Source organism: Anarhichas minor, unplaced genomic scaffold, assembly GCF_050575085.1.
Source record: "Anarhichas minor isolate MPS153535 unplaced genomic scaffold, ASM5057508v1 ptg000028l, whole genome shotgun sequence".
NCBI lineage: Eukaryota > Metazoa > Chordata > Actinopteri > Perciformes > Anarhichadidae > Anarhichas > Anarhichas minor.
Genome location: NW_027466474.1, coordinates 14,217,830 through 14,234,271, shown reverse-complemented (window position 1 = coordinate 14,234,271; position 16,442 = coordinate 14,217,830).

The following is a 16,442-nucleotide window of genomic DNA, read 5'->3' as shown; positions in this document are numbered from 1 at the left end:
TGTGTGTGTGTGTGTGCAGGCGAGAGAGTGTTTGCTCTTCAAAGGCAGCAAAAGGGGGTGCACTACTTAAGGCCTATTAAACCTGGAGCTCTGTTCATTGTGGCCGGGAGAGAGAGCGCTGCGTGCTGAGGCAGACAAAACGGTGAAGGCATACCTTTGAACTGGAATCATGTGGGAGCTCACATTTTCACAAGTGCTGCAGAACTGAAAACAATGTTCTGGTGAGTCCCCTGATATACGTGTGTGTGTGTGTGTTATTTCTCTTCTCTTCTGCTAAAGCCCTAACAGAGAATCTGTTAGGGCTTTGCCCCGACGGTGTGATATTACAAGCCCACAGTACATAATCCAACATACTGTGAGTTATTAAAATATGGCCATAGCAGCTCCCCGGGGCTATATAACTCTCACACATATCTCTCTCTCTCTCTCTCTCTCACGCACACACACACTCTGGTGCACATTCCTGTGGCACATACGCATGCACACTGTCCAATCCTCTCTCCCTCTCTCTCTCTCTCTCTGCCTCTCTAATGCCCAGACATGAACACGCAGTTTTATTTAAAGCGCGCGCCCAAGCTCGTATCCCACAGTCGAAGAGGTAAACTTCACCCACAAATCAATACTTTAATGGAGTTTTAAACCTTCATTATTACACACCTCGCACTGCAGTCGGCTGCACTGCGAGGTGAAGGAAAGCATGTCTCGGGGAAAAGGCTGCCAGCGTCTACGTTACTGTACATCATCCAGGTAGAGCGGACGGAGTTTTCTCTCTCAGGTAGCAGGAAGTGGGGAGGAGGGGGGGGGGGTCTGAAAACAGAGAGGAATTATCATAACCTGCAGGGGGTTTGTGCCTGGATTGATTTCCAAAATTTTTCTGCCGATAAGAAGAAGCAAGCTGAGTGCATGTCCTGTGGTAATGACAGATATGCCAGCATTGGATTCATTTATAGGGCGGGAGTGGGACACTATTGTTAGATCATAATTCAAACAACCTGCTTCTTTCAGCTATGGTAGATGAGACTCCCAGGAGGATGCTGCTACAGTCATCTGCATTGTGTGTGTGTGTGTGTGTGTGTGTGTGGGCCCGCCTTCTACAGATTCACGCACACAACTCTGGAGCTCGTGCAGTCCCCGGGGCGCGGCGCAGGACAGGAGATTTATGTTCTCTGTCGTCCAGACACAGTTCTCCCGTCTCGCTGCCCGCTCATTAGGGCTCCTACATGGTCATACGTGTGACTCTAACAAGCTGTACAGAGCCCCCTCTAAAGCCTGATGGATTCGAGGGGCGGAGTGCGTTCTCTCCCCCCCCCCCCTTGCAAGAACCCGAGAGCGTCACAGGAACAACTTATCTCCAACGAGGCAGGAAGAGAGCCACGGAGTCGCTCGGCCATCCATCATGGTTAGCCGCGTTTATTAGGCCTCGGTTTAATGATCCTCGCACGGACGCCGAGATGCGCCGCGATTAAAATGTTTGGTTTGCGTGGAAGTGAGGCGTGGGGAGCGGCGTTTATCAGCGCCTTCGATGGCCATCAAAGCGAGAAAGGGTATGTTTGCTAATCTCTCCGTTTTACCTGATAGGAGAATGGGTGTTCGTTCTCCGCCCTGGTTACAGGGACCGGAGCAAATACGAGAGCCAAGTGAACAGACAGACGAGTTGTTTGTGAGCGTGCTCCATCCCAGCGTTTTTTATCAGTCATGCTCCTAATCCGCTTGATGAAGCGTCCGGAGTCTCGTGTCTGACTGATCGTGACGTTTTTTTTTTACACGCTCGTTTGTTTACAACTCCGTGCTTGTGCGTGAAGAAAAAAAAAAAAAAAAAAGGCAGCGATGGGGGGAAAAGGAGTTTCAGTTTGTTAGACTACCACTGCTTATGAGAGCTCAAGAAATGGCAACTTCGCATGAAGCTCATTTCATCCAAGTCTGCGCCTTGATAAAAACAAAATAGCTGTTCACTTACGGTGCGACCGCGCTCTCTACTCCTGAGGAATACTTTATAATGATTTCTGTAACGAAGACATATTGCACATCGTCAGACTAACCGTCAAGCCGCTGATCAGGGGAATAACTGACCTAATCGCAGCTAATGATCTCCCATTGGCCTCGTTCGATTCTCTTCAGGGCGGGAAGAGTGTGTCGCACACGGGTGAAGGGTTGCAATGAACCAGCCCAAAACGGCGAGTGAGGAGAAGGCGAGAGACGAGCGCTATTTACCTGGCGAACGTAAGATAAGCTCGCGCTGGAGGGGGCGAGACAGATGCACCCGCGTCGCCCATATTTCAGGAGTAGCCATCGAGAAGTGGCAAATAAAACGTCTGCAGTCAAATTTTACAGACCAGTAAAGTGTAACTTAATAAAGGCAGTGATGTGCCTACTGTATTGACTGCTCGCGCAACAACAGATCCCAGAATGATGGAGGACGCCATTACCGGCACCATTAATGAGCCAGCTCGATGCCTTTGTGATCAAACGGTTTCCGTTCGGCGGTCTAACGTATTCCAGCACACAGTGGGAAGTGAAAACAGTGGTGATAGCGACGAGCACAGAGCAGCAGCAGCAGCGGCGGCAGCGGCGGCGCTCCTCCGAAAAGCCTCTCCTGATTAATCGCGCTGCAATTTTCGCGCGCTAGGTCATTCACCTCGGCAGCTCTGGCAACGGCGAGGACTTTGATGGTTCTTGGAAAGTGCCGTTTTATCATCGCACCGAGTACAGGCGTTTAAAAAAAAAAGCAGGACAGGTCAATTCATTCAGTCTAAAGCTGTTTGAGTTGGCGTGCTGTATGGAGGTTTTAAAAAGATATTTGGGGGGCGATCTGGAGAGGGTTTCACTTTTCTAACACAACATCCAAAGTAAACCGTTTCATTTCCAACGATACATAACCAGGCCGGCTGAGACACAGAGCGCTGCCATTGCAAATGAATCAGCCCTGTGGAGGAGAAACAGGGGAGAGAAGAAGAAAATAAAAAAATAAAAAAAGCATTCCTCAAATTAGACAAAACCCCAGCCCCAGCTTGAGGCAGGCAAGCCCTGGCTGTGATATGGCACAGCCTCCATGCTTCATACAGGGCCAAGGCAAATGTAGCGCCAATACAGGCGGTCAGGTCTGTTGTAGTTCACCTCCGTGTTATCACGTGTTATCCGCGGCCAGCTATCTTCTCAGATGCCTCCACTTGTGCGTTTTCCCATCACTGCAATGCACAGACGAGTGTGTGTGTGTGTGTGGGGGACGGGGGGGGGGGGACGGACGGACTGCTGAGTCGGGTTTGTGCCTTTTTTTTCCCTCTGATCCGGGAACACAGTGAGGGGGGGAGACTGCGGTGTAGTCAGTCCCAGTCAGAGCTGCTCGGTCTCGGGGACACCAGACCGGCCTGGCTCGGCGGGCCCCTTTCATGGAGACAGTGCTGGGTTTAATTATCCCCAGCTGTGCTTCATCTCCCTCCCCAGCTGGGCTCTGTGTCCCCGTGTCCTCTGCTTTCACACCGAAGTCAAGGTGAGACATGCAGACGAGTGTACACACACACACACACACACACACACACACACACACACACACACTGAGGCTGCAGAGAGTGTGAGCATGCGTAGATGAATACAGGCAGTGGAAACAATAATACGAACACCTGTGCAATACAGCAGTTTAAAACTGGTAATTTAATTATTTCTATGCTTTCCCTTTTGGTGCTGTTAAATTGGATTGCATTATAGTATAAATACACACACACACACGCACACAGGGAACAAAATACTATGAACACCTTCCAGGATATTTAACAGTCAATGCTACCCGGGCCAATCAAGAGTAAATGTTGTCTCGGTTTCCTGCTTTTTGTCGGAGAAATCGTTTCACTTTGTAGCAGCCAGACACATCAGAATCTTTCCAAGAATGCCAAGCGGGGACAATTATCTCTTCCCATACCTAAAATGAATTGTCTCGTTCAAAAACAACTGTCAGGTTTTTTTTTTTTTTTCATTCATGTGTGTTGCATTATACCTATAAACAATACAAACCTTCCAACACAATCCTCATAAAGGGTAAATGGATGGTAATGGTAAATGGTAAACTCACATTTATGTAGCGCTTTTCAGGTCTTCCGACCACTCAAAGCGCTTTACACCACATTTCATCGCTTACACGTCCACACGCATTCGTACACCGACGGCCCGGCCTACGGATGCAATTTTGGGTTCAGTGTCTAACCAGAGGACACTTCAACATGCGGACTGGAGGACGATCAAACAGCTCATCTTCAGATTGGAAAAAAACAACCCACTCGTCCCCTTAGTCACAGCCGTCCCAATCAGCAGGGCTGTAGCTGCCATTGGGGACAATGAGGTGATGTTGGTATTTTTTTCTGCACGTATAGCGTCCAGATGGACATTACAATAAAAAAGGTTTTTAAAACTGTCAGTGTGGCAAACGCTTTCATCTTCTTTGGAGGGAGGCGGATTCCTTTGACTCTCGAGCCCAGTGCTGCCAACATCCTGGCTACTCAACAGAGACGATCAAATACTTCGTTTCTGTAAAAGTGGTTGTGCTTATTGCTCGTATGCATGCATAGTCACACACTGATTTACAGTTGCTTAAAACAGATGTTGACTGTTGAGATAACGGTCCACCACTGCGCCCCATGCTGCTCTCGGAACGAGACAAATGCCTATGAAAGCCGCCCCGGCGGGACGCTTCTTGCACGACCGCCGCTCTGGCAGTTTTGATTGAATCCCAATCTGACTGGGTTTGACTCGGTCCATCTGTGCGACTGTCCTTGGCCTCGGTTTTAGGGTTTGGGGCCTGGCGGGGGCTGCGGAGTTATCACACTGAGAGGCTGTTAGGGTCATTACAAACCCACTGCGCCGATATTTCCAGATATTTTTTTTTTTTTTGATGGGAGCCAAATGTTGTGCTGGAATCCCTGTGTCTGTCCGTCTTTGTTCCCGTCTCTCACCATCCTGTCCGGGCCTATGCCAGCACAGCTGTGAGCGGCAGCGTGTAATAAAAGTCTAATGCGAGCAGCTGCTGGGGGTTTAAACTGTAATGAGATGGTGTGTGAGATTACCACACTTCGCTAGTCGCTGAGAGAAAGCTTGGCACCCCAACAACACCGCCACCCCCCCACACACACCCCAACGGTACAATTACACTTTAGATATGGCTAATAGAATATCCACACAATGCCTGTAAGCAAGAAGCATAATGAGCTTTAGCTTTAGCCTCTTCCTCCTCTTCTCCTCGGTCTTTCCCGTCTCCCTCTCGCATGCCCACAGCTGCACGGAGCCTCCACCCCCAAGGAGTTGCTGTAAACTGCGAGGAGCTGATGTAGGAAACAGAGACAGTGCTTTCTGAAATCAAAGGCACGCCTAGTCAGAAGATTCCCACAGAGGGGGAAGCTCTTTTTCTTTCCCCCTCTTTCAGGGGCCTGATCGCTGGAAACACAACAGTTTGCCTGCTTACATCAGCCCGGCAAATAATTCAGTCCTCGAGTCATGAATAGTTGAAAAGCCCTGTGTCAACTTCATTAGTCATCATGGGGGAGTTTGTGGTACAGGATGTATACCTACCCACATGGTGCCCATGCGTTCAATGGCAGGGCTACAATGGAAAGGGGACTCGCTATGGAGTGGCTTTAGGCCTGCTGGGGAGTCTTTGTTAAGCTCCACTTTATCATGCAAAATCTTTCACTTTTCACCCCTCCCCTTTCTCATTATCTTGCTTATTCCCCATTATCATCTCTTTTTGTGTTTGAGTTTCATTTGTTTTACTCCTTCTTTGCTTCCTCCCCCCCATGTTTCTGTCCCGTGCTATTATTGGAGCTCGGCCATGATCGGATGGATGTAGGAGTGCAAAAAGTCCTTGTTATGATTGCGGCGCCTCCTCCTCCTCGGAGGTGCTCTGTAATGAAAGTTCGGGGTCTTCGGGGCACGAGGTGTCTGTACCCGTCGTAGATAATGGGCCCAAAAGGTGCCACCGGCTCATCGTGGTGGAGGAGGAATTCTCCTGAATGCTTGCGGCTCTTCATTACCTCATGCAGAGGGGGGCAGGGAGGGGGACTCCAGATTCCCAGCTCTGTGGAGCTGGATATTGTGAATGTGACCCCGGGGAGCACAGCGGTGGAATTTCAATACGCCACCCGGGTCACTATTATTCCACACCTGAATGCAGAGCCTTGCAGACAATTAGAGGAGAATTATAGAAGGCGAGGCGTTGGGCAATTTGCAGAGTCCTTCTCGCCTCAGCCCTAGCCTTGGCCTTGCCAGCCTGAAGGGATATTTCACATTCTCACAGCATGGGGGGGAGGCGGGGGAGGGCGGGGGTTGTGATGCCACTGGCAGGGAGAAAGAAAACTGATGCTCTCAGAGAACTTAAATGGGAGCAAACTCAATTTCTTCAGGTATTTAGGAGATGTCGAGTGAGGCCATTCAATTTATAAACGTTACTGCTAAGTGTCTCCGTGTCAGGCCGACGTCTGCCTCCGCTGCCGCATTTGCATTCGCAGCGTGTCCGTTATTTCGGCGCCGGTCGATTTTTGTGTTTCACAAATGGCCTGTCGCTGTCGTCACAGTGTAGACCTTTCATCAACGCCGCCGCAGACAAGCCCCCCCCCCCCCCCCCCCCCCCGCTGCATTATGAATGCAAAGGACGATCAAGTCATTAAAGTAATATTTGAAGTCTGGATCGTGGCTCGGCAGCCTTTTTCAGCGCACTCCGCCGTCCCTTTCATTAGCCCACCTCATCTTGTTATCATCATCGGCAGCAGACTCTATCTGCTGCCGATAACAGTTGTAATTTGACCACACCACAGCCCCTTGATTAAAGTGCTCTATTAAGTGACACCCCCGTTATTACTCCGCCGCAGATCCATCTGTCCGTCGCCACAGAGGTTTGGGCCGATTACCAGACGACGTGAAAAGGGAGAGTTGAGAGGGATTTTGGAACGCCGGAGTTTGACGACACCGAATTACATACCATCTAAACAAATGACTCGGCTAATGCATCCGTCAGCTCGCTCCTGTTCCCCCTGTCATCCGCTTGTCATGCGATGCCGCGGCGCAACTCAACGCGGAATGCCGATTGCCACACGAGATCTCGGCAGTATCCCAGCTCTCTCTCTCTTTCTGAAACGTGCGTTCCAGCTGTTACCACTCTATGGAGTTGTGAGGTTATAATGAGCATGGAAGCAGCTGCTTCCTCCTACAGTAGAGGCCCCAGCCTCTCTAATCCTGATCATTAAGAAAGGGAAGGGTGTGGGGAGCGGCAGTGCACAGACTTGTGGGCCTCAGCACCCCGGGACACGCCGCGGAGACTTGGGTTACCCGACCGTTTTATTAGTTGGACCAGCAGGTATGGAACCTTATTGATCTGCCTGAAGTGGTAAAAAGGGGATTTACTTATGCGAGACAGCTGGAGCAGAGACTACAAAGAAGTGCAGCGGTTCCGTTTTTAATCCGTCATTGTCCAAACTTGTCAAAAGAGTTTGGACATTCAGCAAAAAAATCTAATTGTGAACCCGCACGGCTTCGATGAAGACACGGCGGCCTGGTATTTCTGTATTCTCGCGGCCTTAACGTCACCGTGCACAAACTCAATCCAACATAGAAAATAGCAGATTATTAAATATTTATGTTCTGACCTTTTCTCAGTAATGATTTCATGATTTAATTTTCCCCAGCTGTACCTTAAAGTGCTGGGAGAATACAGAGCAGACCCAAGCACCGGGCACGAGGGGGGGGGGGGGGGATGATCTATGGAGACGATGACATTTGCATTCAGCTTGTAAATATCAACAACACTCAGGCAGATTATTCATAGGGCTGGACTCGCCCGCTCCACCACTGTCTCTCAATAAGCCCTCAGACGTTGGCACAGACACATCTCCCCGTCTTTCAATTTCACTCTCTAATACTTTGAGCCGAAACAGTTGAGTGAGTGAAGTTTAAAATGGACTGATATCCAATACAAAGAGCTGTAACTCACGGACCACGAACGCAGCGTCATTTAAAGGAAAGATATGCACGCACATAGCATGGAAGGTACCCGTGTAAAGTTAATAGCGTCACATTTAGAATAACAAGCCCGCTCAACCTTGTCACGGTTTCGACGACATGAAACTGCACCCAGAGCTGCGACTCTTAAACAAGACTATGTCTTTGGAGCAATTTTATGTAGATTAGTAATATGCTAATTTGAGGCATGACCTCGCTGTTTGCCAGGGAAAATCTGTCTCCTTTTTGATCTGCATATTAATGCCCAAAGAATAGATGGAAGTTGAGACATGAAAAGGTTTAATAAAAGCAGCAGGTTAAAAAAGAAAAAAAGAAAAGGCAGCCTCATAATTAATCCGGCAAAGAGGAAGGCTTCCACAGACAATGGCCAAACCTTAAATTCATAATTGGGCCCTTTATTGATATTCCGCAGCCTCCCCAGCGTGACTCATCTTTCACAGTCATAAAAATAAAAATGAAAAGTGGTGGGACGTGTTTAACTTCCTCCTGTGTATCGTCCACAAGTGGCTTAGACAATACAAGCCCAGAATTATCTCAGCCAGAACCCCCCCCCCCCCCCCCCACCCCCCACACAGTGATAAATACACAAACTAGCAAAATTGCTAACCAAACTCATTTTTCAACAAGAAACACAAAGTTCAGGGGACAGGCCGCGGCTTTATGTGTGATGGTCTGTCATTGCGTTTGCTCTACCTAACCTCTCCTGACACCTGGAGTCAGGGACCCCCCTCTAAATGTGTAATATTCAATCTTCCTGACAGCTCTGCTAATGACCAGGAGGAACCAAAACAGAGGTAATAGGTGAGCCTCAAAATTGCTTTCAAATTATCCCCGATAATGATTCCCTTCCAAGTAATAAACTCTGTGTGTGTGTGTGTGTGTGTGTGTGAGAGAGAGAGAGAGAGAGTGGCAGTGTGTTTACGTCGGGTGAATGTAGAATGGCAGGGCTAATTATCAGCACTATTAAAGGTAAGTACATCCAGCTGCATCCCGGACAAGTCCTAATGAAGGACAGCAGACAGCCTGGACTCTTTCATCTGTGGTTGGTCAATATCCAGAGGTGGAAGGAGTACTACAATATTGTACTCAAGTAAACGTACTTTAAAAAGACATGTTACTCAGCTGCAGCAAGTAAAAAGAGAAGAAAAAAAGTAGGTCAGTTAAATTTAAAATGTACTGAGAGCAAAGGAGAGACTGCGCAGCTTTTAACGCACAACGCAGCGCGCACAACGCAGCCTCTCATCAGCAGCGTGTTGTTGTGCTCACCTGTCTGACCGGAACCGGAAGTCCTCCACAGTCTGCTGCTGGTTCGACTCCACTCGTTCATTCTCAAAGCACGCCACACATCTAACTGGAGGTAGAAGTTCTTCAGTAGAGCAGAAAGTCACCGCTAGAGGATCCACGAGCATGATAGCATTTAGCATGTTAGCATGTTAGCCAGGCCCAGCGGGCCTCTACAGGGTGCGTCACTTAGCTGCTCCAGGTGATGCAGTCATTTACTAGACAGTCTGTAACTAAGATAGGTGCGACATTTTTTTTTTCAACCATGCCGACGTACAATAATGCTAATTACAACCACACCGACTATAAGATCATTCATTAGATTGTGCTTGAAGGAGCCCCAGCCCGTGAATTCCTGGATCCTGAACCCAAATATTCATAAGGTATCATTTCCGGGGTGTCACCTCTCTGCACGTGGAGCTCCGCCCCCATGCGGCAGCAGAAACACCTGCAGCTTCTTCTCTGCTGCAGCAGCTGATTTATATCTTTTCTTCTGATCCATTCTCTCTCAGGTTATCAGGACTTTTTCAGGTGAATTTTCTTTTTACTCTGTAGCGGACGCACAAGTAGGTACAATATACAAATTGTACAAATAGTAGCCTGCTTAAGTAAATGTCAAATTACGATTTGAAAAAAATACTCCAAAAAGTAAAAATGACATTTTTCCAGTGATTAGATCAAATGTAATTCGTTATTTCTACCCCGATTAATATCCACGCCTCCGGACGGCCTCTCCGGTGGCGTGTTCTCACAGCCGGTTTGGTATTATTATTCACGCGCTGAGAGTAAACCAACCAAAACAAGCTCTACCACCTTTCCATTTGTGGGAACAAACTTGCCTCGGGCTGATATGAATCTTAATGATGAACTTTCACACTGCAAACAGAACTTAAGTATGATTAAATCTTTAATTTATTTTCTTACCCAAGATGAATATCCTTGTCAAGCACCATTTGCAGTGAGTTATGAACATAACACAACTGGTCCTAATCTGTTTTAGTGAGATGTGCAATCTACTGTTCAGCTGGAGCTGTCAAGAAACAAGTCTTAAAAAAAAAGTTCCTTGCATGGTTGTCACATTGATATCTCAAACATCTGTTACTGTAAGAGAAAACTAGATGGCTTTGCCTCATTTAGCCCATTTAATCCACGCTTTTTTCTCTCTCTCTGGAATGTGTACATATAAATCATACTGCTTGGGCAGTCCCGTGCAGGAATATCTCCCTTTGAAGAAATAAACGGAAACATGTTTAATGTTAGGTCACAATTGAAATGTACGTTGTCCCAACATAATAAAGAATATACTAAATATATATGGCATACTGTAAACGTACAGCATACATACAGTGTTGTGTTTTATAAAGGGAGTTTTTGTCGTTTTTTTAACATTGTTGGGGTGGATTGTGCAGACGTTTAACTTTTCAACATGTCCTTCAACCTAAATCAGGTCTTGATGAGTGTTCTCTGATCTGGTGTCCCCATCGACATTGTTTGTCTGCGTCTTTCAGAACCATAACAAATGACTGTTACAAAAATGACCTGTCCGAGTGTTTTCTGATTTGTCACCTCCACGGTTGAGATTTGGTTTGGTCGGCACACAAACGAGGTCATCGTTAAAAGGCAACGGCATTGACTGCTGGTAGGAGACCTTCAGTGCACAGTAAGATGATTTTGAATATAAATTGCATTTTAACAAACCAATGCGTACTAGTATTTTTACTTTTTGTTCAACAAATGGAATCAGGACCTGGGTGACCCCCAATGTGCTATACCAAAGAAAAGAACCAGAGAAAACAAGGCATGACATTGCGGGTCACTAGTAGTCTAAAACAGAACATTATCCACTTTTCTGTCCCATTGTAAATAGTTTTGTTTGAAATATGCCAGATTAAGCCTGTAGAAGGAGATTTTGTAGGAGGTCAGTGTTTACCACATACCAGAAATGTACCACTGCAGAAAGACTGCAGAAACTTTCCCTAGATCTTTTTATACAGTATGTTGAATGCCAAACACTGCGAACATTTGGCTAATTTAATAGAGGCCACACTCCTGGATTACAGTTCAATGTATTTCAACACTTCAGTGCTCGATGCCAACATGCAATATATCAGTCTCTATTTCTCCCCTAATGCATGTAACTCAGCAAATGTGTACACTTCTAATCAGTGCTGCTTAAATACATCACTGTCACCGTGCAGCACGCCACCGACTTCTGTCTTCCCTCAAATTGCAACCATTGTAAGTGCTCTTAATTTTCCCGTGCTGCTGAATTATGAATGATATGAAATATTTAAAAACCGGCGTGGAGCAACAGCAGAGAGAGTTTCATAATCAGGCTAAGTACGTGATGGTCCGTACTTAACTGAATGAGCCCAGAGCTGTGCACTGCGTAGCGGTTTGACCTCTGCGCGGCACGTTCATTTTCCGAACATATGTTGGCTATTTCGGCAGCTCTGGACTGTGAAACTGAGACACGGGAGGAGAGGGGTCTGTCGTGCATGTGAGCATGATCTAACTGACTGTGAATATAGAGGGGGGGGGGACAGATCAGCGGTTAGCGGTTGGAGAGGAAAAGTCAGCAAACGGAATGACATGTTTGTGTGAGCTGATGCAGATTTTTCTGTGGCGCTCCGAAGGAATAGAAGGCCTCTGGGCCATGAACTTCAAATCATTTCCACACATGTGTTTTTGCACACACACACACACAAACACACACAGAGCCATACCACCAATCCCCACCAGCATAAACACTGGTAGTACAGCTGTTCTAGTGTGTCTGATATGAAACGACAAGGTGACTTGGTGTCCTGTAGGCCACCTGAGAGGTAAACCTCGGCACGGGGACACAGCAATCTATTCTCCTCAGTGCAGAGAGGAACTTATTCAAGCAGAGCACCAGTTATTTCCCCGCTCTGCTCTGCTCCCGTTCCCTCCCCGTTTGCCTCCAAGTCAGCACCAGTTAGCAGTTCCTTCTGTGTGTGCATGTGTGTGTGTGTCTGCGAGAATGCACGCCAGGCTAATTTCCACTGCGATGCACTGCGGTGCGCCACGAGCGTTCTCCGGGATATTGATGCGCTGCACATTAGGCAGCAGAGTGAATCAGCTCTGTGTGCTGTAAATATTCTATTGTCACTTTTATGCGTCTGTCAATGGCTTTGTCCGGGGTAATTCGGTCCGCTGGTGTTTCTGTCCCCGGTAGCTTTCCCCCGGCGAAGTGTCTCGACGCACATCCGCACACACTTCATGCACACACATGCAGATACGACAGAGACGGTAACGGAGAAAATGAGAGGAGAGGGGAGGGAAAGATACGGAGGACACACACACACACACACACACACTTTGCCTCTGGTTTCTCTTGCCGTCACAGATGATCAGGCCCAGTTTTGGCTTTAGTTTAGCTTTGACCAACCCCTGGTCCTGGAGCCAAACTGTTAAAAGACATTAAGTCAGCACAGAGACGCGCCACTGCCTCCTCTCTCTGCTAACCACATGACACTAAAAGTGTGTGTGTGTGTGTGTGTGTGTGTGTGTGTGCATGCGATGGAAACAGGGTGACTGTGGGCTAAGATCTGCACACATGTGTATAGTAATGAGTCTTTGCATATACAGGCGCATGTGTAACCTTCTCCTTGGTGAGGTCAGAGGGGGGCAGAGTATTCGGAGCAGCCCTTCCGGTCTCTCTGGGTGCACCACATGCCTGTCGCAGCTCAGTGAGCAGACTGTGAAAAGCTTATGTAAATGACGAGCTGCTCAGATGTGAAATCAGCCCTGTATTAAATTGTTTTGTTCCACTTGTCAGAGCTGATTAGTCCAAAAGCTTTCCAAAAGCAGCACAGGTATTGTGTTGATTGTATTCATATATGGCGGGAAAAACAGAATCCATATATCACCTCGGGGGAAGAGCATCTGTGTAGGTAGCCGGGTGCAATTAGTCGGGTGTATTTCTGAAGATGCTGGATGGCCCTTCACGGACGCACACTGATTGCCGTCCTCCCCCCCATATGTATGCAGAAGCCCTCCGTCTGACTCTTCAAAGGAGGCCGTTCTCGCTCCATCACAAAGGACGGATCACAGGTCCCATTTGTCGAACCTTAGTCCACTTTCTGTCTGACTGTCATAGACCAGGAACTGCATGCCTTCCTCCCTCTACTCTCACGCGCACGTACACCTCCGGGACGCAGCACAGGTGGCACGGTGTCTTCTGTGATGAGATAGTGGGAGGTGGGGGGGGGGGGTAGAGGGATGTCGGAGACAGGGTGAGGGAGGGGGGGAGCGAGGAAGCAAGTTTGGGAGATGTGTGGGCAGAGAGAGAGAGAGAGAGAGAGAGAGAGAGGCAGTGAGGAGATTGCAGCACGACGGCTGGAGGGCTCCCAGCATAAAGCAGGTCTTTGAAAAGGCCAGACAAAGAGAAAAGGTCTCGGCCAAATACCTGAAAGAATGTTGAGAGGAAAGAGGAGCGCGGCCAGAGGGAGATAAGGCAGTTAGCCGCACACTGAGGCAGCTCCTGTGTCATAGGATCAGGTTACTTCTGCGTGCATGTGTGTGTGTGTGTGTGTTTGCATGTGCTCATCTGTTCCCCCCCCGTCCATTTTGAGCGCCGAGGTCGATTCCGGCCCCGCCGACATTCCGGAGTGGTCTGTCTGCGTTCACGGTCCAGTGAGGTCGCTGACAAAGCCGTGATGGGGCGAGGCTGCGTGTGGCGCCTCCAGGGCGAGCCCAGGTTGGTGCGACAAGACCGACCGGGGACCACAGACCTGAGCCGCAGCATCAGGCCAGAGTACAGGATGAAAGAGTGATAACAAAGTCTCAATATTTCTGATAGACTCAAGAGAATTCTGGTTCCCATGCGTGGCTTTTTCCAAACTCTTCTCCTGGGCTTCAAAGCATCTGAGAGAGGAAGGCTTTGAAAGTGATTTTCAAGTCTGGGCTTTATCTGTGTGTGGGAAATCACCCTCTAGCTATTTTGTAAGCTTAGCTACCTTTGAATGGACTAACAGAGCCTTAGGATGAAGGGATCTACTGAGCTAGCGTAGCAACACACCAAAATGAGGCGCAAACCAGCTTCTCCCTGTGCTGGTGTGGAAACGACAACAACTCTGTCAGGATATTAGAAGTGGATAATGCGAGTATCGAAACAAATCTAAGCAGTTATTAGTTGTGATTGAGGTCTGATAGCAATTAGTCCCGCTCCGGCACACAGACCGACTCCTGTCTAATGATGTCATTGACCTTGTCCCCCCCCAGAGGTCAAAGTGTCCATGTTAAACCATGCGTAATGGTTCCGTGTTTAGACTACAAGGGCCTGTCCGGCTAAATGGTGATGGATCGCTTCTTTCTGCTGCCGGTGGTGTGTGTTGCATCAGATGATACGGGTCTCAACATGATACGCAGTTGATTAAATCAATACTCCGAGGAAATGTGCGGTGGTCTCTCCATTTCAATCCAATAACGCAGGGGCTTAAGTCGTGCGTGCGCGCACGCTGCCGCACAAGATCGTGCCTGCGTGTACCCTTGAGGGGCGTTTGCACGGTACACAAAATAAAAAGGACAAGGACGACGTGTTTGTTTGCGATATGCTTCTGAAATGAGGTCATCAACTGCAAATGCAGGCCTTTAAAGAGGCATCATGATCGTCTGACACACGTGAAAGCAGAAATCCCCCCTATCGACGATGACAGACTAGACGACGGAGGTAATTTACTGCCCCAGGTTCCTAAATCATAAGGGAGGGATGGGAAAAAAATGACAGCCAACCGGGCTCATGCAAAAACCGAGTGGCGTTTTTCTATTTTCTCCGGCTTGTTTATTAGATTTGTTTGTCGAGAGGAGGCCAGCTGCTGCTGGTGGAGAGGCGGCGGATCTGGATGTAGAATAGTGGATATGAAGGAATATCCAGCCATATGGCCACTGCCCTACGCGTTGTGTCAGGGATTGTTAGCAGGACAGGTGTTGCCCTAAGGCTCTTTCGCATTAACAAATGCATGCACGCTGTTCATCACACTGTTTCGCACGCAAGCACAAACACAGCACAGCGACACGGAGCTCAGGACAGGGGAAATCATTTGTGCTATTTTACTGCCTATACCTGCTTCCTCTCCTTCTCCCTGTTTTCTCCCCCTTTGTTTTCTTTCTGCCTCACCCCAGCGGTGACCCGTAGCAACCCCCAGTCTAATGACCACAGCAGTTTGACACTCATTAAAGGTGGCCAATTAACCAGAGGGCCCAGAGTCACTTTCATTAGGCGACTTGTGAAGGTCTATTTTAGTCTGGCTTTAAACAAAAGTGTGTGTGTGTAGGGGGGGGGGGGGGGGAGACAGGACGGGTACCTGGAGGTGGTTGTAGACGCAGCAGAGGGGGGAGGTCTTAAAACCTGCGAGAGGAAGAAAAAAGCACCTCTTGAGAGTCATTTGTTTTGTTTGTTATTTGTTTTGTTGAACTGGATTCTGTTGGTGTTTTATGGAAAACAAACTGAAATGGTGAAAAACAGCGAAATTGCTTAACAGAGCACAGAAAATGAGATCTCATGAGAGGGAAGATGAAAAACAGAGCCATCTGCTCTGAGGGCTGGCTCTCTAAAGACGATCTGGTCTCATTTCAGTCCTCTGTATCACTCTTTTACAGTAAATCAAGGGATAGGTTTTTTTTTTTTTCTTCCTATGATTTAAGCCTGTGTGTGTGTGTGTGTGTGTGTGTGTGTGTGCGTGTGTGTGTGTGTGTGTGTGTGTGAATATACTTAAGGCAGCATGTGTGCAAATATAGCTGCGAGTGCACCGAGGGGAATGTTTTTCCCATTGTGCATGCTTCCTGCTGCAACATATCTTAGTAAGTGTGTATCTGGTTTTAGGCAGAAAGCGTCTCCCGGTCCCAGGCCTCCAGAGTCATCGGCCTGTGAAGGTCAAGTCTGATTCAGAAAGAGACAAGGCAGATTGGCATGGAAATGGAATCTGCTGTCTCTGTGCCAAACGTCCAGACTGACTGACTGCCCTCAGCCTCTCATCACATCCAAGTCTATCCTCTCATCGCACCGTCCACTCCTCCTCCTCCTCCTCTCGCCGCCGCCTCTGCATACCAATATCAGAATAACACAAAGGAGGAGCAGCACTGAAATGGGCCTGTTTAATAATCGCGATGTCAAACAATGTCTGCATGGACGGGAAACATGA